This window comes from Canis aureus, chromosome 37, assembly GCF_053574225.1.
Source record: "Canis aureus isolate CA01 chromosome 37, VMU_Caureus_v.1.0, whole genome shotgun sequence".
Lineage (NCBI taxonomy): Eukaryota > Metazoa > Chordata > Mammalia > Carnivora > Canidae > Canis > Canis aureus.
Window position 1 is genome coordinate 18,586,441 of NC_135647.1, and position 24,856 is coordinate 18,611,296.

The window sequence follows — 24,856 nt, forward strand, 5'->3', positions numbered from 1 at the left end:
AGCCAAAGGCAGATGCTCAACCACTGATCCACCCAGGGGTCCCCTAGGATGATTTTTAAAAAGGTGTCAGTGTGGCTGAAATACCCTATCAAGCAAGACATCTGCTTCCCTTTTCCAAAGCATTTTCTAAAATAATGGTTTTCCTCATTATCCGTCTGACAAATGAGAGGAATGGGTAAAAACATTCTCCTGCCCCTGCCCTGTATGAAGTACACAACAGTTGTAGTTTCCCTCACTCCTCATGCTTTAAAAAAATAAAATAAAATGTTATATGTAAGGGCAACATTTCAATTATTTCTGTGATCTAAGCTCTTGTTTATTCTTTATTCAAAATGCAATCATTTATTGTTAACTTATGTATGAATCAGTTGCCTTGAATTGCATGACAGAGAGGCAGGATTTTGTGCATTTAATTCCATCTTTATGGCATTCCTAGTGCTACGACACATACACACAAGTACCCAGGGGCAGTGAAAACACAGACAACGCTGGTGAAGATGATGCTGGTGAAGGGGAGGAGGAGGATGGCAAGGCTCACAGGATTAAAGATAACGTCTTCCTCTGCGGGAGCTCCTGGATCCAATATAAGCCATTTTTCCATGGCTTTCCAATTTCTTTCCTCCTCAGTGACACCAAGTTTCACTAAAAGGCTTTCACCAGCTCTTCAGAATGAAAGTGGGAAGGAAATCATCTTCGGGATGATTTGGTGGGACGAAAGAAAATGAGAAGTTGTCCATAATTCAGGAGAACTCTTGCTTCATCACAAGGGAACTCTGCAATAAAACATGTCAAGTGGGATAAAGGAGAAATTACAGAAGAGAAATAAATCAGTAGGAGCCCCAGATGACCTCCATCTGAGTAGGAGGATTATCCAAATAGAACAGCAAAAAAATGCAAGAAAGTTACGTTTTTGCCAATAAATGTTTGAAACTTGAGCCCATCTAAGGAGATGCTGGAGGCAAAGATGCCATCGGATAACAGCGCTTGGTCTGAAGAGGCAGGACGAGGCCACCTCTTCCCATCAGCCAGGGCCAGGGCTGACTAGCTGTGACAGGTGGCTTTGAATAATTGCTCTAATCGCTTCAGTGAGCTCTCTACCTTGTCCGAGCAGAGGAGTGATGCGTTAGCCGGCCTCAGAGGCCAGACGCCCCTAAACCTGACATCTCTAACAAAGATGCACTTATTTTAATGCGACCATTCCTTGATGTGGTTCATTGGAAGAGGAGAGGCAAAAGAGTTCTTTGGAGATCTCAGTGCTGGGTGTAGATGTAAGGGCCTCATTCTCATTAAGTGACTCAGAGAGTTTCTATTTGCAAGTTGACTTGATGTGATGACCAGTCAGTGGAGAATGATAAGAGCAAGAAGGCAAAAAAAAAAAAAAAAAAAAAAGTCACCCAGAATTGGGTTGTGGATCCAGCCCTTCCAGAGAGTAGGGATAATTAGGGCGGTGTGTCATCTAAACTTTTCATGTCAACTAAGGAACGCGCTCTCTCTAAATAAGAAACTGTCAGATCTGTTTAAAGCGATGAGCGACAGGGACTTCTTCCCAGCCTGTACCTTCCCACTGGAAATGCCAACTTTCCTTAGAAGGCTACGTGGTGAGATGCTTCACTTGTTTCTTGGCCTCTTTGCTACTAAATAAAACGTAAATGATAAAACTTCTTAACCCTTGAGGGATCGAGTGTCCATGGCTTTCCCCAACGCTCAAGCATGTTTGCCTCACTACCCAAATAATTTTTAGAGAAGCCAAAATAACTGATCCTGAATCTGAGCAACAAATTACCCCACCTGCCCATCCAATGGCAAGGAATGTTCGTGGGCGAAGAGCACTGCATGAAAATCTCTGTAATGTGCTGGAGACTGTGGGAGCTCACAAAGCTTCAGCTGAGTAATCTGTGTAGTGTCACATCACCCATCCGCTCCCCAATGTGTGAACTCTTCTTTGTTACAGAACTTAGCCTATTTTATTGGAGATAATTGCTTTTGCATCTATTTCCCCACATGAACTTGAGCTCCTTGGGGTTGGAATGAGTCTGCTCACCATTTAATCCCTTGTGCCCAGTCCCAGCACCTAGCAATTCGTAGATGCTAAACAAATGTGGCACAACCAATTTTTCTTTAAAGCCTGAATTACTTTGGTTAACACAATGCCAATGATCATTTTAGCTAAACTTGTGCTTCCAAACTAATTTTTATGTCACGCTGACACAATTCCTTTACTCTTTTATTCTTCTCTTTTTTCCTCTCTCTCCCTTCCTTTTTCCAGGGCTTCATTCCTTCTATCTCATTCATTATAAGGTTAATGTAAGATTTCCCTTAAGGAAAGAGTATGTCAGAGAAGAAAGTGAAAAAGAATGGATATTTATTGAGTGACTATTGTGTTTGATGAAATGCTAATTTTTTATATATTATCTCATTCAATATTCATAAAAAGAGAAGTAGCTAATACTATGTCAACTGAGAAGCTGGGTCTTAAAAAAAGACAGACAAAAAAAAAAAAAAAAAAGACAGACACTTTGCCCTGTGTCTATTCTAACTCCAAATGGCATAAGCTTTTCCCTGTACCAAACTGCAAGGAAATAAAATAGGAAAGTTGCCAACCAAAGTAAGGTAAAACATGTTCTTAAAAAAAAAGGCTCAAAGTGCCAGTGGATTCCTTTATCATCCAGCCAAACTTTCTATACCTCTCTTCTAAGGAAACTAAATTTTGGACCAACCAAAGCTCTTCTCATCTTGCCTTCAGCCTTACTGGCTATGTAAATGTGGAAGCTCACAGGGTCTGCTACATAAAAGAATGTTTTAGAAAACATACACATACTCACACAGACAGGGCCTCTGCCCTTCTTTCCAGGAAACCTATAAAAATTCTATGTCCTTTTATGGGGGGAGAAGGTAAAAATGAACGAAGAACTAATCCATCTGCAGATTAGTTAACATCGTACTTTTAATTACAGAAATGACGACTGATAGAGCACACCCCTAAAATTTGGTTAAAGCTGCTTTTCCAAGGATAACACGTGGTTAAGAAAAAATGGATTCTATTTCAGTAGTGAACAAAAATAAGTCATTCTCAAAAGGAAGCATACTGTTACATTTAGAGCTTTAGCCAAGAATTGGAAGGTCTCCAATGCCATGTGACTTTACACAGGGGATGTGCGCTCATCGAGACCAGCATCCACAGGACTGCTTCCCAGTTGAATGCAACCAGGCTGCAGAGCCACTGGAGCATTTGGTTAATAATCTGACAGTTATCTGAGAAACAGGACATTAAAAAACATAACCTTGAGTGAAGTAACTGAATTTTCTCTTCAGCACAGAAAGACACCTGAAGGCCCCCTAAAGCCAGGAGGCACAAAAGTAGCACGACTTTCGGCTTCTATGTAAACAAGAACCTTTTTTATTTTTGTTTAAGCTTGTATTTCTTAAATAATCTCTATACCCAACATGGGGCTCGAACTTACAACCCTGAGATCAAGACTCACATGCTCGACCAGCTAGGCCAGCCTGGTGCCCCTACATGAGCATGTTTTTATGGGGCTATTACACCCATTGGTGCCCAGCTCTCCAACTTTGACCCCGTAAAACAAGCAGAGGGCACAACCTTGCGAGCCTCTCCAACTGGGATTCTGATTAACTGATTGCAAGCTAGTCTGCCTTCTGAAGGTAAGCACTTGGCTTTATTCAGCTGTGCCTAACCTCAGACAATCGTCACAAACATTTAAAAAGACATTAATGGGGGATCCCTGGGTGGCTCAGCGGTTTAGTGCCTGCCTTTGGCCCAGGGCACGATCCTGGAGTCTTGGGATCGAGTCCTATGTCAGGCTCCCGGAGCCTGCTTCTCCCTCCTCCTGTGTCTCTGCCTCTCTCTATGTCTATCATAAATAAATAAATAAATAAATAAATAAATAAATAAATAAATAAATCTTTTTTTAAAAAATAAAAAGACATTAATGTATCCTTCATACATAGATTGAGTGGCTAAAGCTGAGCGGATCAGGCAAGAATCTGGAAAGTTAGGACCTCCATTTATAATTCTTATGCCATACACGTAGGTTGTTGTTGCTGTTGTTGTTGTTAATCTATAGGCCAAATATTCAAGAATTGCCTCAAATAGTTAGGGGGTGATACGTATATAAAATATGTAGATTTGGAAATGGAGAGTAAGATCCCTAGGAGAAAACATGCCTTTCCATGACATGGGAAAGCTGATTCCTTGCATTCCGGGTCCCCACTCCATAAACTTCACTGTAGACTTCCCTCTTAAGAACTTAGGGAAAGCCTCCAATCTCCCTTATAAATCTATGTAATTACACATAACATGTAGCAATAAACTTCTCCCTCTAATTTTCTCTTTTACTTACAGCGACGAGTGACATTTGCTGAAAAGATAACTCTTGAGCTTAAGATTCATGATCCCAAATCTTCCTTTCTGATTCTCTCGGCAACAAATGTTCAGACCCCTTTTACACCTGCCTTCACCACTTTTTGGATCAAAGTCCCAGCTGCACAGACCTTGCTTTATACTTACAACTGCTGCTATCACAGTAACCAGACCCACACCACAGGATCAGAGCCCATTTCTTCAGCTGCTCCTTCCTTCAACTATTCCATTAGCATCCCAGAGACAAAACAAGACAGCACGTGGACGCATGGGAAGACATAATAAAGCACAGAATAAGAACAAACATTGTATAATTACTGCCAAGAACCGACTCACACAGGATAGCCGTAACTACCATGCAGGAAACTTCAACAAACAGGAAACCAAACCTACTGATACAATTAAATACCAGAGTTTACATGTTACAATTCCTTAATTTGGACAAAAATATTGGTACATGACTCTCCCTGCCCCCACCCCCAAAAAAGGATGCATTTTATTTGCTTGAATTCTGCAGACTTCCACTAAACCATCTGTTCCCAATCGTGTCATCTTGAGCACCCAAAAACTGGATGCAGATACTCCCCCTGCATATGGTACAGAATCTGCAAACAGATCAGCTCAAGCTGATAGGCATCTTAAAGCAAAGGGCCTGGGTGCTAACTTCATGTCAATCCATTTCTCGAAAGCAACAAATTCATGCATCTTCATGGGAATACTTCTGACATGTCTCCCTCTGAGCTTAATGAGGATTGAGCTAGGAAGCTGGAGGGAGAAAAGGGAAGGAGCCAGATGCAAGAGGAGATCTGAGAGGGAGGTTCCCTGGGCCACATCTTGGTCTGGAGAAAGCTCTCTCTCCTCCTCTCCTTGGCTAACCCATCACCCTCAGTTTTCTTACCACGTATACCTGAAAGCCTGGGCAGCATCTGTTTTCACACAGAAGTCACTTGGGTGCCAGCAAAGCTAAGTTAATCACTATTTTCAGATATCCCATTTCCACAGGAAATTGAGATATTTTAACATTCCATATTTTGTATAATATTTTATGATGTAATAGAGTTACAGGCATCAGAGCAGGTTATACTGACGTAACAAGCTATACCCCAAATTTCAGTGTCTTGCCGTATCATGTATGTCTTTTGATCATTTTATTTGTCCACGACATGTCACCTGAACATGGGGAGATTACAATCCCACCAGATTTTTAAATGTATGTGCTTTAATCTTTGAGTCATTACATATTGAGGTTTTTTGGTATCATAATTAATTTTCAATGGAGCATGGGTAGGAAAGAAACTATGGAATATATAGAATTTCCAGTAAGTTAAAATTTTCTGACAAAATCTTAGTGTATGTTAGTGATTTCCATTTTTCCAGGAAAAAAAAAAAAAGCAATTGTGTTTAATGATGTTGAATGCCAACTTGTGACCTAAAAAGGAGATTTAAAAAAAAAAAAAAAAAGGAGATTTCGCTGGACTAGTCATATCTTTCTTCAAAAATACCTAGACCAATGCGATAGACCCCTCTGACCTGTCCCTTACAGGACAGCCCAGTCATCGTCCCACAGAGACAATGTGACCATGTCACTCCTTCAGCTTACAAACCTTCAGTGGCTTCCCAGTGCTCTGAGACCGTGGTCTTTGTGGTTGTCACAGACCATCTCACATGGCCCCAGCTCCCTTCCCCAGCCTCATCTTTTGCTGCTCCCAGCTCCACCTAAACACACCTTCCTTCTATCTTTCAGCCTCTCAAATAAGCCTGCTATCGACACATGCTATTCTCTGCCTAGAACGTGTGCTCCCCCTCTCAATCCTCCGCTCTCAAAATCTCTCTGCACTTGGCCAGGTTACCTCCTTCCTGAACACCCTTCAGACTATAGTTTGACAGCAACTTTTCACAGAAGCCTGTCTTGGGAACTTGAGACTGAGTCCAGCACCTCTGATTCACACATCCCCTGATACTCAGTACTTCCTCTATCACAGCACTTATTATACTTTATGCAAATTGCTTCTTTAATTATGAGCCTCCTTCAATAGACTCTTAAGTGAAAGTACTAAGAGAACCAATAGCCCATGGAGGTCTGGAGTCAGTTCAAACAGATCTCAGAGTTCGGGGACCGCTGAATTCCCCAGCACGTGCTAGGAGGGTGCCCAAGGCCCACGCGGAACCCACTGTACTTCAGCAGAATCCCTGTCAGGGTACAAAGTGGCCAGGAAGGAGTGGACACCCCAGCCCCTAGGAGTAGTCATGGGCTTCTCCCTTCATTAACATGCCATCTTGAGAAGAGTGAGTGACAAAAGAGCCTGAAAGGGAATTTGAAGTTTTTGAGTTAAACCAATTCATTTGAAAAGGACTATTTTAAAGAGAAAGAGACCAATACATTTAGTTGTCAAATGTAAGTGTATTCTGGGGCGCCTGGGTGGCTCAGTCAGTTAGACATCCAACTCTTGATTTCGGCTCAGGTCATGATCTCAGGGCCATGAGATCAAGCCCCATATCAGGCTCCACAGTCAGTGAGGAGTCTGCCTGAGATTCTTTCCCCCTCCTTGCCCCTGTACCTCTCTCCTTGCTCATACTCTCTATTTCTGAAATAAAAAAATAAAATCTTTTTTAAAATATGTCTTCAAGCATCAATGAGAATGGGGCTCAAGAGTAATACATGGGTGCCTGGGTGGCTTAATCAGTTAAGCATCTGCCTTCGGCTCAGATCATGACCCCAGTGTCCTGAGATCAAGTCCCAAGTCAGGCTCCCTGCTCAGTGGGGAGTCTGCTTCTCCTTCTGCCTCTCCCTCCACTCATGTGCATGCTCTCTTTCTCTCAAATAAATAAATAAAACCAAAAAAATATATACATATTTAAGTTAAAAACAATGAGGACAACTACATTTTTTTTCACACATCTATAGTAAAGTATTTGATTTTATTCTGCTTTATCAATGGGCAAATTATCAACTCAACACCTTTGACCAAATTATTGTATTTGAACATTACAGATGTATGAAGAATAATGAATTTCATACTTTCAAGAAATACTCATCATCCTTAAGGAGGGCACTTGTTATGATGAGCGCTGGGTGTTGTATTTAAGTGATGAATCACTGAATTCTACTCCAGAAGCCAATATTGCACTGTATGTTAACAACCCAAAATTTAATTTAAAGAAATAACAATAAAAGCTATCAGCCTCAAAAAAAAAAGAAAAGAAAAAAGAAAAGAAAAGAAAAGAAAAAGAGAAAGACTCATCATCCTTAACAGAAACTTCCTTATTGTGATCAATTTATGGGATATATTTTAGAATTCTACAAAGGATAACATTAACCTAGAGCTCACTATTTCTCAGGGAAAGCATTTTCATGTTATAAATGAAGAACCTGAGGTAGAGGGAGGGGTAAACGTACAGCCAAAGATCCCACAGTAGCATGAGGACTTTAAGGCTCCTTATGTTCAATTACAAAGCCTCTGCGGGTTCTACTTTTTCCAAAAAAGTAGTTGGAGTTTCTGTCTTTAAGGCATGTAGTTAAAAATATATTTTTTTAACCTCTAATACAAGATTTGAAGTCCTAGAAATACGGAGTGTCATTGATATAAGTAAACAGCATGATTTTCTAAAAAAAAATAAATAGATAAAGTTCCTATTTTAGGAATCAAAATCTTGACTCTTCTATTGATAGCTCTGTGACACCTTGGACAAGTGATTTAACCATTTTGAGCTCAGTGTTGCCTCAGTGGTAAGATGAAAGGAATGATACTGACATCAAAGAAAGTGCTGGAGGTGTAGTAAACATTAAATGAATCTGCCATTGAACTCCTCCCTTCCCTGGGGGAATCAAGAGGAAAATGAACTTTCTTTGAAGAGAGTGGAGGTCAGATCATGGTCTGACAATGGCTTCTTCCATCCCCCTGTACTACATTGCTCTGGTTGTTGACATGACAGTTCTTGATGCACTTCTCCTCTCTAGCTGCAGGAGCAACAAAGATGGGCTATTCCTCTCCAGCATTGGTCTTGAAGCGTGTAGAACAAGAGCAGAGCTCGGCTACATGTCCCCAGAATCAGACCTACAAAAGAAGTCCTTGTGCACGTGCCTCTCTCCATGTCTTCCAGAGCAAGGACTGCGGCTGTTCACAGTAGACTTCCATTCCACGAGCAACAGCATGCAGGACCAGAGAGAGAAGATAACCTCACAGAAGTGTGCAGCAAATTTAATGCTGATATCTTGATTGATTAAATCTACTAACAGTATGATGGTTTTACATGGCCACTGTTCACTGTTGAGGACATACTTTCCCAAAACTTCATATTAAATTAGGCTGACCTGGTGATAAAAATGTGGTTGTCCAGATGACAACAAGCAAGCCTGGGCTTTATAACACATACAGTCGACCCTTGAACAACATGCGTTTGAATTCTGTGGTCCACTAATACATGGATTTTTTCCCCAATAAAAACGGTACGGTACTATAAACGCATTTTCTCTTCCTTATGATTTTCTTAATAACATTTTCTTTTCCCTAGCTTGCTTTCTTGTAAGAATATAGTATTTAATAGTTATATAACTAACAAAATACATGTTAACAAACTGTTAATGCAATCTGTAAGGCTTCTGGCCAACAGCAGGCTATTAGTAGTTAAACTTGGGGGGAGTCAAAAGTTACACGCAAATTTTTGACTACATGGTGGAAAGGGGTTGATGTACCTAATCCCAGTGTTTTCAAGGGTCAACTGTATACATTTTTCAGGATGGCAGGCACTGTCTTTTGGCTATAATCCTACTGGCTGGTCCTAACAGCAAAGAAAGAGAAAGTCTTTTAAGCTTAAAAAAGAAAAGCCACCCATGTTTAATCAAGAAACTACAGTTTTTTTAAATAAAATTAATAATCAGACATAAGTATAAGAAGGAGTATAAATGAAATATATTATTTTATATCTATTCTTTTCAGGGTTTTTTAAAAAGGCAAGTCATAGTCCAACACATAGATATTATCTTACTATTTAATATATGTTTTAAAATAAAAAATAGAAGCAGGGGCAGCCCTGCTCAGCGGCTTAGTGCCGCCTTCAGTCCAGGGTGTGATCCCGGAGGCCCGGGATCGAGTCCCACATCGGGCTCCCTGCATGGAGCCTGCTTCTCCCTCTGCCTGTGTCTCTGCCTCTCTCTCTCTCTCTCTATCTCTATCTCTCATGAATAAATAAAATCTTTTTTTAAAAAATAGAGGCAGTTCAGAGGGGATGCCTGGGTGGCTCAGCCAGTTAAACGTCTGCCTTAGGCTCAGGTCATCATCTCAGGGTCCTAGAATCAAGCCCCAAGTCAGGCTTCCTGCTCAGCAGGGAGTCTGTTTTTCCCTCTCCCTCTCTCTCCACTTATGCTCTCTCTGTCTCTCTGTCAAAAAAATAAATAAAAAAATTTTTAAAAAGCAGTTCAAAGAAATTAAGTATAAAACATAACTCTCCAGAGTTAGAATCAAGACCTTTGTTGTTAAGAATTAAGGAGCACATTTTCCCTAAACATATATTTGAGTTTCAGGAATGTTTGATAAATTATATTATTTGTAATAGGAAATAAGTAGAATAACAACAACAAGAAAGTTTCCTCATAAGTAGAACCAACCTTCCCAGGAAGAAAATTAAGAGGTTATAATTGTGATGATTTAAGTTTTCCTACATGACCTGTGGGTGGTGTGGTAGAGACCAAGTTTTTAATTTCATGATTATGACCTAAAATCTGTTTAAAAAAAACAAACAAACAAACTTACTTACCTCAAGGCACTGATTCCACTTAAAATACAAAACATTTAAGAAGGGGGTACATTTTAAGCTTTTACCAGTTATTTACCACTTAGTGTAAGTTTTCTACTAAAAGCAAATGTTGGCAGCAAGAGTGTAGGGGAAATTGGGGCAGGAAGAAAGATGGAGTAAGGTCTTAGAGGCACTAGGTCCTTATAAGGTGATGTTTAGAACACTCACCAAAAGAAAAGGAAATTTACCCAAAATGTCTGACCTCCTGAAAGCTATCTTCTATTTAACATTTTTGCTCAATGCAAATGCTGAAAGAACTAAAGAATCCCCAAGTAACTTTAGTGAGAGGCAACTCAACTCCATTTATAATGTCTATTTATTTCCTTTTTGAGTGTGATTCAAATGATGACAAAGGTTCACATCTTTTCTGACATATTGCACATTACTTTTTATCAGTTGAGCAAAGGAAGCAAAGGGAACCAGGAAAGGTCTCCCTGGATAGATGGGGAAAAGCTGGATCAGTACTCCATCATGTGTTACCCTCTGAGGGAGGGTACTATCTCTGCCTTCTTTGATCCTATGCTCCCAACACCAAGCACAGACCTTGGACATGGTCCTCAATGATGGATCATATGAGTAATTATCAGATGCTCATCACTGAACCCCTAAAAAATATGGCGGGCTGGTATGATTTGGCCACTGAGGATACTGAGACCGAAAGAAGTTAAGAGATTTCCCCAGGACAAAAGAGTCACCCAGGACAAAAATACAGGTGTTACTGTTTCCTTCTGCAAACTAGTTCTTATCCAACTGGGTGCCTCTCTTAATGGACTGAATGTTTCCTTCCTCCCAAAGTTCATATGTTGAAGCGCCAAGCCCCAAGGTTTTGGTATTTACAGGTGGGGCCTTTAGAAGATAATTAGGTTGAGATGAGGTCATGAGTGCAGTCTCCATGATAGAATTAACCACCAGAACACACAACCCCACACACACTCTCTCTCTCCCTCTCTTTCTAGATACAGCAAGTAGGGACCTTTTGCAAGCTAGGAAGAGGATCCTGCTGATCAGGAGCCGAATTCAAATCTGCAGGCATCTTGACCTATACTTCCATCCTCCAGGACTGTGAGAAAAAATCTGTTGTTTAAGCCAACCAGGCTATGGCATTTTGTTATAGCAGCCTGAGCTAACTAGTATGACCTCCAAGTCTACTTTGAATTTATTTGAGTCACTTATTACTACCTGACACAGCACCATACTTCATAGAATCTAAAATACTATTGAGGGATGCCTGGGTAGCTCAGTGGTTGAGCATCTGCCTTTGGTTCAGGTTGTGATCCCAGAATCCCGGGATCGAGTCCCACATCGAGCGCCCTACAGGAAGCCTGGTTCTCCCTCTGCCTATGCCCCTGCCTCTCTCTCTGTGTCTCTCAACAACAAATAAATAAAATCTTAAAAAAAAATACTATTGAGACATGCACCAGTATTTTATGTGACCACCAAGAGAAAACCTACTTCCATTCCAGGAAACAGTGCTTCCTTACCCCACAGAAAATCTTTTTACACCCACTAAGAAAGCATTTTTAAACAGAATTAGGCATGGATTTTATCAGAGATCTCTTATGTACACATTTTAGAAAGTGAAATAAATTGGTTAAGATATTCCTCAAACAAATGGGAAGCCTGGGTGGCTCAGCGGTTGAGCATCTGCCCTTGGCTCAGGGCATATCCCGTGGTTCTGGGATCAGGTCCCACACCAGGCTTCCTGCATGGGGGCCTGCTTCTCCCTCTCTCACTCTCTGTCTCTCATGAATGAATAAATAAAATCTTTAAAAAAAAAAAAGATATTCCTCAAACTTTTCCATAAAGTCTAACTTTTTGAATCATTTTTTGATCCAGACCGGTCTCTTTTCTTTTAATTTTTATGTAAAACTCAGCCCCATCCATCTTATGTTTATGTCTTTTCATGCAATGTCATGTTTGGTGCCTTAAAATCTTTGGCCATACAACATTTCTCACAATAAATCCATAGACAGGGACGCCTGGATGGCTCAGTGGTTGAGCGTCTGCCTTTGGCTCAGGTCATAATCCCGAGGTCCTGGGATCGAGTCCCACATCGGGCTCCCTGTGAGGAGCCTGCTTCTCCCTCTGTCTATGTCTCTGCCTCTCTCTCTGCATCTCTCATGAATAAATTAAAACTTAAAAAAAATAAATTCATAGACAACCTTAAACTCACTGGAACTGGGATCCTGCTCAGCTTTGCATCATGCAATGTGGGCCTGTCTTGGAGCCCATCTTCCTGAAGGCTGCTACATTCCTCAGACTCATCACTGTTCCAACTCCCACGCCATGACCAACCATTTCAAAGGAGTTAAAAGACTGATGGCTACTGTCCCCAGAATTTTCTTCCAAGCTCTTGGTACTCACTGTGAAGTCTCTGATGTCACAAGTTTCAGGCAGTGACCAATATAGACCAATGGTGACTATAATATGCATCTCAGTGTCAAAGATTTTTAAAAATTAAATGTATTTGGAATCAATGAAATGCACTTTTATGGATTTTCTACTTGCTCTGTGTCTCTTCATTCGCATGTGAGATCAGAGATTTTCCCTATTTATTTACAGCCGTGTCTCCAGCCCTACAACAGTCCTGGCATGGACTGTGCTCAATGCCATTTAAGGAAGAAATGATTGAATTTATTTATTCATATAGCCTATCAAGTTACTAATTTAGGAGAAGCTTCATTCTTTTCAGTTATAATTTGTTCTTTTTTGGAAAACAGTATTTATAGTATGATATTTTCAGAGAAAAATTTTAAAAAGATAAATAACCCTATGTTAAGAGTTGTAGCTAATTGATTTTTCTTCCTTTTATTTATCTATAACTTTCTAAATTTTCTAACATGGCATTATCATGCTACTAATTTTATAATAAAAGTATAATATCTGCACATTATTTTAACTTGCATTGCTTTCATTTTATTTGGTAAAAGGCTAGAGCCATCTATACTACACAGCAAAAGCACAATCTCAATCCAATTATTTTCGCATTAACTCTATTTTCAATAATTTAAGTTTTAGAGCATCTTGGTATAGGGTTCCTAAAAAATGCATATCTACAGCCTGAGGATAAATGGAAGGAGTCCAAGTTAAGGTACTTTGGGATCAATCAAAATCTCATTATGAACCCCAGGCTTGAGGCTCAGCTCCTGCTGGCTTGAGTAGATCCCGGTTCTCTCAGGTTCTGTGGTCTTCAGGGGGTATCCCTAGTCATCCAGAAGTTCCCTGAGATCTTATAGTTCTGAAGAGACTATTGGCAAAAATAGTCTATGCTACTGAAAAAGACAAAAAGAAGCTAAGGAAATTGAGAAACACTTCTGTTGAATAATCAGCACCCGAGATGATCTATCAATCTAGATATTGATTATGGGCTGAACTGTTTTCCTCCCTAAAATCCACTTGCTAAAGCCCTAATCCCCAGTACCTCTGAATGGGGCTACATTTGGAGACAGAGACATTAAAGAGGTGTTTAAATTAAAATGAGGCCCATAGGGTAGGTCCTAATCTAATCTAACTAGTTTCTCTGTATAGAAAAGAAATTAGGACATACACAAGAGACACCAAGGATGCTCACCTATACAGAAGGGTGGCCATGTGAGGACACAGCTGAGGAGAGGAGCCTCAGAAGTAACCAATCCTGTCCCCACCTTGATCTTGGACTTCTAGAAAGTAAGAAAATAAATTTCTGTTGCTCAAGGCACCCAATCTGTGATACTTTATTACGATGACTCTAGCAAAGGATCCCAGGGGGTGTTCAGTTAGTGACCCTGACTCAGTAGGACTCTTCTTTTAATACAACTTTAAAACTGAAATATAAAGTGATCCCCGGTGGGGGCCTTGGTGGCTCAGTTGATTAAGTGTCTGACTCTTGATTTCGGCTCACGTCATGATCTCAGGGTTGTGAGATCAAGCCCTGCTTCCCTGCTTCGGGCTCCACGCTGGGTGTGGAGTGTGCTTATGATTCTCTCTCTCCCTCTTCCTCTGCCCACATCCTTTCTCTCTTTCTCTAAAAAAAAATAATAAAATAAAATATAAATAAATAAGTAAATAAAGAGATCCCCTGTGGCCTCTGAGAACCTGTATGTGATTTGTCACACTGATAGGACAAGGTGGCATCAATACCATCTACTTCTAGATAGTTCCAAAACTCTTACTAGCTCTTCCTCTCAAAGTTTCCCCACCACTTCTAAAACTTTGTGACCAACAGACTGATTTGAAGTCTCAGGTCCAGCTGGGACTCTGTGATAGCCCAAATAGATCAATGGCAGGCATAGAAAAGGATACAAGGACATAAGTAGTTTAGAAAACACACCATCCGGTTAATCAGCCCCTTTAGAGATAGTTCTAAGTTAGTTGTACCTAATGATGGAAATGAAAGCTTATAGCGTAGGAAAAAGAAACTGACAGATTATTAGCCTGACACTCTCCATTTGCTAAACAGAGATAATAGATTCATTATCTCGGCCCTCTCTCCTTAACAGTATGGGTTTGATTGCCTTCTTGCCTACAGGTAATCCTCCATCAAAATTAAATCCGTCAGCTAGTTCTCAATTTTATAAACTATGCAGGCAGGGGGAGAAAGGAGGTCGGGGCGGAGGCTGGCGCTGGGTGGGAGGGAGGTTATCTTTCCTGGGGCTGCTAACGTCAATCCAAAGTTTTTCTGAACCGAGGGCCTTGAAATATGCCTGCATTCACGGTCCCATAGTGACATCATCTGGTCAGATCCCAAACAACAGCCCAGCTAGGGAGGAAAGGGTTCAGGAAAATGTTTAAAAGTCAACTATAGCCAGGAATCACTGGGTAAACATATTTTTTCAGCACTGGCACATAAGCTAGATTTTCATATTTCTTCCAAATATGTGCAGGCAGGCCTCATTTTACTGCACTTGTCTTTACCATGTTTTGCAGATACTGCATTTTCTACAAATTGAAAAAAAAAATGTGGCAACCCTGGGTCAAGCAAGTTTACCAGCACCATTTTTCCAACAGTATTTGCCCATGTCATGTCTCTGTGTCACATTTTAGTAATTCTCACACTGTAAATTTTTTCAATATTATTGTGATTGTTATGATGATCTGTGATCACTGATTAGGACACACTTGAAAGCCAATGATAGCATTTTTTTGCAATAACGTATTTTTCAATTTAGACATGTACATTGTTCTTTTAGATACAATGCCATTGCACACTTAACAGATTCTAGTGGAGTATACACATAACTTCTGTATTCACTGGGAAGCCAAAAAAATCCATTTGACTCGATTTATTGTGATACTCATTCTATTGCTATGGTCTGGAACCAAATCCACAATATCTCCTGGTATGCCTATACAGTTAATAACTGGTGGTAAATAGAAATTTAGAAGAAGCTTCTAGAAATGGGACTTGAAAGCCTTCCAGTGGCAACAGTATGATAATAAGTCCAAATTAGATACATGAATATTATATATCAGGAGTGAGTTTTATTTTTATAATATTGAGTGACAATTGAGTGCAAGTGAGCTAGGATCTCCAACAATATTAAGACATAAGGTGATTCCTTTTGGAGAGCTACACAGCTGTAGCAATTAGGCCAGACCCAGTTGAAAATACAGGAAAACTAATGATTCAGGGGTTTCATCATAAGAAAATATAGCAAAGCCTATGTTAGACTTCTTTTATTGGTTTACCAGAGGAAGGTCTATGGTAGGAATTTTAGCACAGTGCTGATAATTTCTTAACCCTGTGATTTCCTTTTTTTTTTAATAGTACAGGAGATTCAGTGGTTGAACCTGAACCAGAATGCAAGGATGAAGGAAGAATCTAGAGCGCTATGCTTATAATTCACAGTGGGGAGCAGAGGAAAGATTAAAATATGTTCTTGGAATCAACAGCACAGTTTGAAAACAACTGTCTAAAACCTAACAGAGTACTGAGGAAAAGAAATCAGATGACCAGGTATTAAACGAAAGAAGCTAAGAACTCAGGAAATGACTTATTTAAAAACTCATTGTAAGAGTAAAGGAAATATATTGTTAAAGAAAGAATAAGGAGATTTATTAAAACTGAAAAAGAGCCTTCAAATTTAAATCCTGGAATACTGTGTCATCATTAAAAACACAATCAATAGTTCAATAATTTCAGTTGATTTTCTTATGCAGAAGGTAGCTAAGCTCTTATTTGTCATGACTGCCTACAACAAAGATTTCTTGCTCACTATCCACCTCAGCCACAGATCTGCCCTTGCTCTGTTCTATGTGCCTTCTTCATCCAGATTCCGGCTGAAGAAGTGCCCATGTCTAGGACACAGTAATTTCATGGCAGAGAAAAGAGCTAAGACCAAATCCTTTGATGGCTTTTTAAGTTTCTGCTTCCATTTCATTGACCAAAATGAGTCAAATATCCACCGCTAGCATCATTGGGGCAGGGAAATATAATCCTCACTTAGGGAGACACTGTGAGCCACATAGCTACAAACAAGGGTATATAATGCTCTTAAAGAGAGGGAAGAAAACAATTAGAAACAATAAAGCAATTCACCAATCCACAAAATGCTCAGTGTCTAGTGCAAGATCTTATGCAAAGTAGATGCTCAATAAATGCTTTGAATTAGTGTGTGAATGACTTAACATTAACAGTGACCTCACACTAAATGTAGATTTATCTTCACTAGTACAGAGTTTTATCCCATGAAATGTTACAGAATAATTTCCCCTTTTCTCCCACAGATGTCTTACTAAGAATGAATCTCACAAACATCATGTTGACCAAAATAAGCCAGATGCCCAGAAGTACTTACTAAAAGGTGCATGGGTGAAGAAACTTTGGTACGTCCATGCAAAGGAATACTACTCAGCTGCAACAAGGAATGATCTTTTGATACACACAACAGCACAAGTGAGTCTCAAAATGATTATGGGGAGTGAAAAAAAAAAAAAGAAGAGTACATTCTGTAAGATTATATTTATATAAAATTCTAGAAAATGCAAAGTAATCTGTGGTGACAGAATGTGGTGGCCTGAGGAAAGGAAAGGTAGGGGTGGCAGAGAGTGATAAGGAAACTCGGGGGATGATGGATATGCTCATTATCTTAATTGTGGTGATGGCTTCATGAGTGCATCCATACGTCAAAACCCATCAAATTATATACTCCAAACATATGCAATTTATTTATGTCAATTATGCCTCGATAAAGCTTTTCAAGAGAACTTGCCATATGATTACATTTATATGACATTCGACAACAGGCAAAACTAATCTATAGTGCTTCCTCTTCGGATAGGTCATGACTAGAAAGGGTGCGGGAAATCTTGCTTCTTGATCTGGATGCACGTTCAAGTTACACATGTGTGTTCTATTGGTGAGATTTCACTGAGTCATATTTTTATGATTGGTGTACTTTTCTGTAGGCAAGTTGTGCTGCTATTCTTTTAACAAATCATAACAAATAGAAATTATCCTTTTATAAGATTTATTTATTTATTTATTTGAGAGAGGGAGAAAGCATGAGGGTGGGAGGGGCAGAGGGAAAGAGAAAGGAGAGAAGCAGAATTCTTGCTGGGCATGGAGACACAACATGGTGCTCAATTTGTGACCTTGAGATCATGACCTGAGCTGAAATCAAGAGTTGGATGCTCAACCAACTGAGCCACCCAGGTGCCCCCAAATAGCAACCATCTTAAAAATATGAAAGAAAGTCATCCTCATCAATAATTTATGACAGAAAAAATAATAGTTATGTTAACTGCATTCAGTTACCATCTACCTTTGAAATTCAATTCAAAGGCAGTGAGTGGATTTTTTTCCTGAAAGTCTTCATGATTGAGGACAGACTACACAGATTTATAGGCTGTAGACAAAGGGAGTGAGCAATCACAGAGATGGACCAGTGGAGGAATGCATCAGCATATTGAACACGGGGGGCACTATCTGTCCCTAAAAATGTGTAAATGCTCATGCTTCTCTCTTTTGTGTCCCTCATTTGAATTACCACCGCTTGCACTCTCTTTTAAGGCAGGGACATGGGGAGGCCACATATATATACAGATGGTGCACAGACACCAAAAACAACTCAAAAAGCAAGTGAGCTATGTCAAACTCCCACAGATGGGATCATACTATTGTAGAAGGCTGAGCTAAGAAATGAAAGTTCCCAGCCATTTTTATGAACTCATCATTTTCACCATTTACTATATTTTAAAAAGAAAATCTCATTCCCACTGATTGATTACTTTAATGAATAAATGTAATGTAGAGTCAATAATCTGATGGTCAAAGTGGATTAAATTTCACTTCCTGATAAGAATGAACTTAAATAAAAATGAGTTGAAAGTTTATCATTTTCAACAACTCTCACCCCACGAAATGAAGATAGAAAATCAGTCTGAATGTCAAATGCCTTTGATCTTTGTGTTTATTTTATAAATGATTACCTGGTAATTGTGAAAACTCCTATGTAGTAAAAACACACTGCAGTGTCTCAGATTGCTTATGTAATTTTAAATTACTTAATAATTAGTCATAAATAATTGTAAAAGAAAATTTCTCAAAATGCCATTAATCTGCTGTAAAAACTACTACTACTCTCTTGTCATGCATAAAACTTTAAGATTAAGACTCCATTTAATTAAAAAAATGAAAATAACATAACCACTATGATTATCACTGAAAATGTGAAAAAGACAAAAATAAAGAGCTCACAATTCCATTCCACATCAGATGTCCACTACTTACCAAGTGCTGAGCTACAGACAACACGGATAAATTAAAAACTGATTTGGGTACGCAAAAGTGGGCTACTGCCGTAACCAAATCGGAGAATATATGTAAGTTTTCAGGACACAGTGGTTGGTAGGTTCTCCTGAAGACCTAGGAGCGGCCCTTGAGCAGAATATTAATGATAGCCTCAAGGACACAGTTGCAGAGAGCTCAAAGTAAAATGAAGAAAATGTTCTGAGAAGCTAGAGGAAAGGGGATCCTTGTGTTGTAGTATCAGAAAATTTAGCAACACCGTGGCTCTGCAAAGGTAGAAACGTGCTTCTGAAAAGAGATAATCTAGCTAAGGAGATACTCAACCAAAGTATTGAGAATGCCACCTGCCTCTATTTGCTGCATATAGGAAAATGTCAGGAGAGAAATAAAGTAAATTGAATAAGCTAAAGAACTGATACATATAAAGGATCCAGGGCTTGCTAGGTTCAAAAATAACACTGTTGGGGCACCTGGGTGGCTCCATCAGTTAAGTCTCTGACTCTTGATTTCGGCTCAGGTCATGATCTCAGTGTCATGAGATACAACCTCACATCTCTCTCTCCTCTAAAAAATAGATAGATTAGATAGATGATAGATAGATAGATAGATAGATAGATAGATAGATAGATAGATAGATTTTTAGAAAAAGAAAGAAAAGAAAGAAAAGGAAGGAAGGAAGGAAGGAAGGAAGGAAGGAAGGAAGGAAGGAAGGAAGGAAGGAAGGAAGGGAAAGAAAGAAAGAAAGAAAGAAAGAAGAAAGAAAGAAAGAAAGAAAGAAAGAAAGAAAGAAAGAAAGAAAGAAAGAAAGAAAAAATTCTCCTTATTTCCAGGCTTTCCAGACAGCAAACGATGATGAGACTAAGAAATACCTTATGGACAAAGATCAAATCCAAAGTATGATCAAAAAAACATAGTCTAAAGATGAAGCCAACAGCATGACTATAAAGCCTTTTGTTAAGATCTCAGAAGACTTTCAAATAGGTAAACATCTCTGAGGATCTTAAAGTCACAGTCCCTCAGCTTCCTTTCAGGGCTAGGCTGCAGAGGGGTTCATTCAAGGGATTTGTTTTTGTCTAAGGAATGGGTTGTAAACCAATTTGTGCCCCCCCCCCAGAAAAATCTATGAATTTTTAAAAGGAATAATATTAGTTTGAATTGAGAGAAACAGTACAAAATGAGTGCTAAAATTCACACAGCAAGGAAGTAGACTGAGGAATGACTCAGCTTCCAAAAAGGGCAACATCGGAAGGAAGAGGAAAACTATTTCAGAGGACAGAGCCAAGAACAACACTGAATCATTCCCAAGTATTAATCATGGAACTGGCCTTTATCATGAAACCCAGCTGGGTTTCAGGATTGTCATGAACCTTAGGGGCAATGTACCTTCACCTTTTCTGAACAGGAATGTCTACAATGCTTATCCCATTACTATCCCATCACTGTGTGTTGGGTTAAGTGGGGTCAAGGTAATGTATCACTGTACTTACAGGTGTTTCAGTCAAAAAGAAGAGTTCTCAAGGAGTTGTTTCAGAGGTATAATGTTCAAAATCCTTATCTTCGCCTGGATAAATAACTTAAATGAGAGGATACTGGACACTGAATAGGAGCCTGTGCTTCAGGTGAGGCTTTGGGGCAACTATAGTTTCCATACGGGAGAGTCTTGAATTATTGTGGCCAGAAGGGAGACTCTAGCAGATGGTATTTTCCAAAAATGGCTGCAACAATAGTTCTAATCCCACATGCTCTTCCAGAACTTTGTGACTGCTCTTCCAGAGATAGAGTCTATTTCCCCTGTCCCTGAATCAGGGCACCCTTGATTAATAGACTGGGATAGAACTGATACTCTGAGACTCCCAAGCCTTGGTAATTTTAGAAGTAAATTTTTCAAAATGTCATCGATCTGTATGAAAGCTGCAACTTTCTTCTCATGCATAAAGCTTTAAGATTCCCCATAAATCCCCACCAGAAAAGAGGAAAAAATTAAAACAACCAGAATAACCTATGGCCATCACTTGCAATGGAAAAAAAAAAAAAAAAGACCAAAAGAAAGAAATAAAAAGTACACTCAGAACTGGATATTCACCACTGGTCTGGTGCTGGGATAAGACTGGGTGTGCCCAGATAGATGAGAAGCAATTTCCTCATGTAGTTCACTGATAGGAGGGACAGCACGTGACCATTAACTATGAAAGATGCCCGCATACAATGCTTTAGATATTAAATAGGACAGCAAATAATTCTTTGGTGGAGAAGCCCCAAAAACACTAGTTTCAAGGAGATTATATTTGAATTAAGTGTTGAAGGATGAATAGGAACCTTCCAGGTAGCAAAAGTCATTCACATAAAGGCCCTCAAATAATTAGGACTAGGTTGCACAATGCATGTGACAGGAAAACACACACACACACACACACACACACACACACACATTACTTGGCTTAATAAAACAAGATTTTATTTCTCTATCACAAAGAGGCATCTGGAGCTGGTATGGCATCTCCATGATCATCAGTGAATCAGATTTCTATCTTGCTTATCTGTCATCCTCCAAGTGTGGCTTCCTTCTCATGGTCCAAGATAGTTCTTCCAACACAAGCCATCACATCTGCCTTCCAGCAAAGAAAGGAGAGCTCCTGTGTGTGGCACTTTAGCATAAATCATGCCTGCCAGAATGTGGTCTCCCCTGGATGCCTGAGAGACTGGGCAATGGGGTCTTTATTCTGGACAGTCACGAGTCCAGGGGAGAATCAAAGCTTCCATAACTAAGGAAGAAGGATGGAACACTGGAAGATACTAAGAGTCTCTGCCACAGCTGAGGAGGAATTAAAGTGTGCCACTCATGGAAGGAGGGCGAGCAATTCAGCATCTTAAGAACATAGCAAGTGAGAAAGTTAAAAAAGCAGCTGGAAGGTAGGTGGGAGCCACTTGATGATGCGTCCCCAGCTGAGCTATTTAGAGAATGGCTCTCTAAACAATAGGGAGTCCCATGGAGATGTCTACACAGATAAACTACATGATTAGAGCATTGGTTTATGATAATTTTGGCAAGAGTGAGGTGATAGCTCTCAAAGTAAAAGAGGATATAGGTAATATAGTACATATTCATCACATGTGGCCAACTAGCACCTCTGAACATCTTCTCTACATCCTGGGAATTTCCCTAATTATGGGTTCCACCATCTCAAGGTAGAAGCCAGAAACTCTCAACCCCAGACTCCCTTGGGGCTGATAAATGGAATCAGGTCACAACCCCAGACTCCCTAGTGAAATTGTATAAACCTCTGAATGGAAGAAATGAGATTAGGGGATCCCTGGGTGGCGCAGCGGTTTGGCGCCTACCTTTGGCCCAGGGCGCGATCCTGGAGACCCAGGATCGAATCCCACGTCGGGCTCCCGGTGCATGGAGCCTGCTTCTCCCTCTGCCTGTGTCTCTGCCTCTCTCTCTCTCTCTCTCTCTCTGTGACTATCATAAATAAATAAAAATTAAAAAAAAAAAAAAGGAAGAAATGAGATTAGGATTTGGAAATACCCTTGAGGGTATCCTGGGTATAATTCCTCAGGAATTAGGAATTCCTGGGATAGGGACCAGTTCTTGAACTAACAAGCCAGTCAAATTTAACCTTCTTCCTTTTGTAATTCCCTGTAGGTGCCTTGACCCTTCAGTATTCAGGTGGTGTGAAAGAAAAGAGAGGAAGAGAGCAGAAACAGGTGTGGGGTGTGCCTATCTTGACCCCTCCACAGGCACGCGAAGAGGAAGTAATATGTATCCGAAAAATTGTATCCAGCAGAGAAATGAGTAGATGTCCAAGGGAAAGATGGGAGCAGAGATGAGAGGACCAGTGGCCAAGAGAACAGTTCAGGGGGAGCACAAATCAAAATCTTCTCATTCAACTTATACCAAGACCCTTCAAGACAGGAAAGCTTAAGTTGCCTATAAAATTGAATCATGGGAACCTGAGACATCACCCAAACCAGCAATTTCTAAATTCATGTTCAGTGGCAGCACCTCCCTTCAAAAGAAATGTTCTAATTGTCGAAACTGAGGTATTGGTATAGTATGAGAAATTCATTATATTATTCTATTTGGTGTATATTTGAAATTTTCCATAAATCTTATTTTAAAGAACTATTGCATTGAAATTTAATCTACAAAACAAACTGAATGCATGCAATTTAAACACTGTCAAATTATGCTTCCAAGATTCAGCAGACTTGCTAAGAATCATTTCCAAGGTGGTCTACCATTGCCTACATACTCACAATGATAATTTTGAGGCACTCAGAGGTGGATACCTCTGCTTGTCAGAAAATGATATGACCCCTTATAACTTCAAGTGAGAACCAGACAGTTCCCCCATCAAGAAATTATATTTATCCCTTTTGCTTCATCCAGTGCATTTTCAAATAACCCCAAGTAATGGGCAAAGTTTGGTATTCTGTATCACACTAATACACGCTACAAAGTTGGCTAGAGAGATGCTGAGGGCCATGTTTCCATCCTCTGGGTTAAAACGATGTGAGCAAAATATTTAAGTTAAATTAAGATACCTACAGGCAAAACCTGACAGAGTGTTTTACATTGTGCTACATAACAGATTGAGATTTTTTTTTTTAATATCATGCTACTCTCCATCTTCACCTACCTGTCAGCCCCACATCATTTGTTATTAATTTAACACCAGAGAGCCTGGAAAGAGCTGGAAGCTAGTGAGGGCACACAAATCAAGAGCAAAGATGGCAAAGCCTCCCTGGCGATTCTTGTTCGCAAACTTTAAGGGAATTTGAAAAATGCCTCTCAATTTGGAAAATGCTTGATATGAAAGTCTAGCAACACAAGTTTCAGTTGGTTAATCTAAATGCAGCTACTGAGAATAAGGTACAAGCAGCCAGGTCATCTGTGGGATTCCAAGACCAGTGTAGGAATACGTATCTGTCCTCCTGATCGTCTTTGGCGTCTCCTTCCTTAATTACATGGACCTATTTCCAGCACCAGCTGATTCTAAGCCAGGGGCATCTAAGTGCACCTCAGCCAGATGAGTTGGAGGAAACAGTGTGTCTGCTTTGCAGGCTGATCTTTACCGCTGCTCCTTTACAATCTTGATTGGCCTTGCACTGAAAAATTACATGAAACATCCTTGTCCCATGTGAACCAAGGTCCAGTCTCAGGTGGCTAGTGTTCATTCCAATTCATGTCTAAATGCTATCCTACCTTCAAAAATGTTTTAAAGCAAAATGACATGTTAGTGTCCAGTACATGGAAAAGACCCTCCTCTACTAAATTTCCTAATCAAATCCCATCTACTTAGGTCGGCAAGCATATGTATCCAAATATGTTGAAAGTCGAGGATAAACTCTAAAGGTTGGCACTGAGCATCATGTGATAGTAGCTGATTAAATGTTCAGCAAATCTGTTTCCTCTTCTACTGTCAGTCAGGATTCTTGCAGGAAACAGAACCCAACTCTGATGAATCAAAAAACTTTAATGAAAGAATTATTTATAGAAGTGTGGAAATTATTAAGAAAATCAGTAAGGGATGCTGAGGTGTCCAGGGACTAGCAAGAAGAAAAAGCCATTACCATTGCTAGGTTGCCAACTGATCTCAGGTAGCGTGGCCCATCTTCTTGTCCTCCCATACACATAGGATGGACCCCTCCTCAAGATGGGCCATCTTGACTGATGACGCTTCTTTACTCACCATGAGAGTTGGAAGGAAGTCTATTACTCACACCCAAAGGACTTCAGGGGAGAGAAAGGTAGATGCAAGGCTGTCTAGAATAGCAAGCAAAGAGCCGAGTGGTTATAGCCTTCATCATGCCTAGGGCATCAGAATGAAGGAGGGTTCCCAGGCCCAAACTAGATCTAGGAGGTTCGAACTTTCCATTGACATCGAGGGCTCAAGGAGATGTGTAGAGTTTCCTTACATAAAGTATCAGATGTGTGCTGGTGGGGAAGG

The 24,856-nt window shown here is 40.0% G+C and overlaps 1 long non-coding RNA gene across 4 annotated transcripts in view; it reads right to left on the reverse strand.

Annotated features, from left to right (window-relative positions):
• The window catches only part of LOC144306501 (uncharacterized), a 70,786-nt gene that overhangs the window by 25,809 nt on the left and 20,121 nt on the right, over window positions 1-24,856 (reverse strand). Inside the window, exon 1 of one of the 4 annotated variants that reach the window (XR_013373588.1) lies at window positions 13,746-13,835. The exons of 2 other annotated variants lie outside the window; for them this stretch is intronic. This is a non-coding gene — a long non-coding RNA (uncharacterized LOC144306501). Of the gene's footprint in view, window positions 1-538; window positions 770-13,745; window positions 13,836-24,856 lie in introns of those variants that run through there. One more of the 4 variants, XR_013373590.1, reaches the window with a different exon arrangement.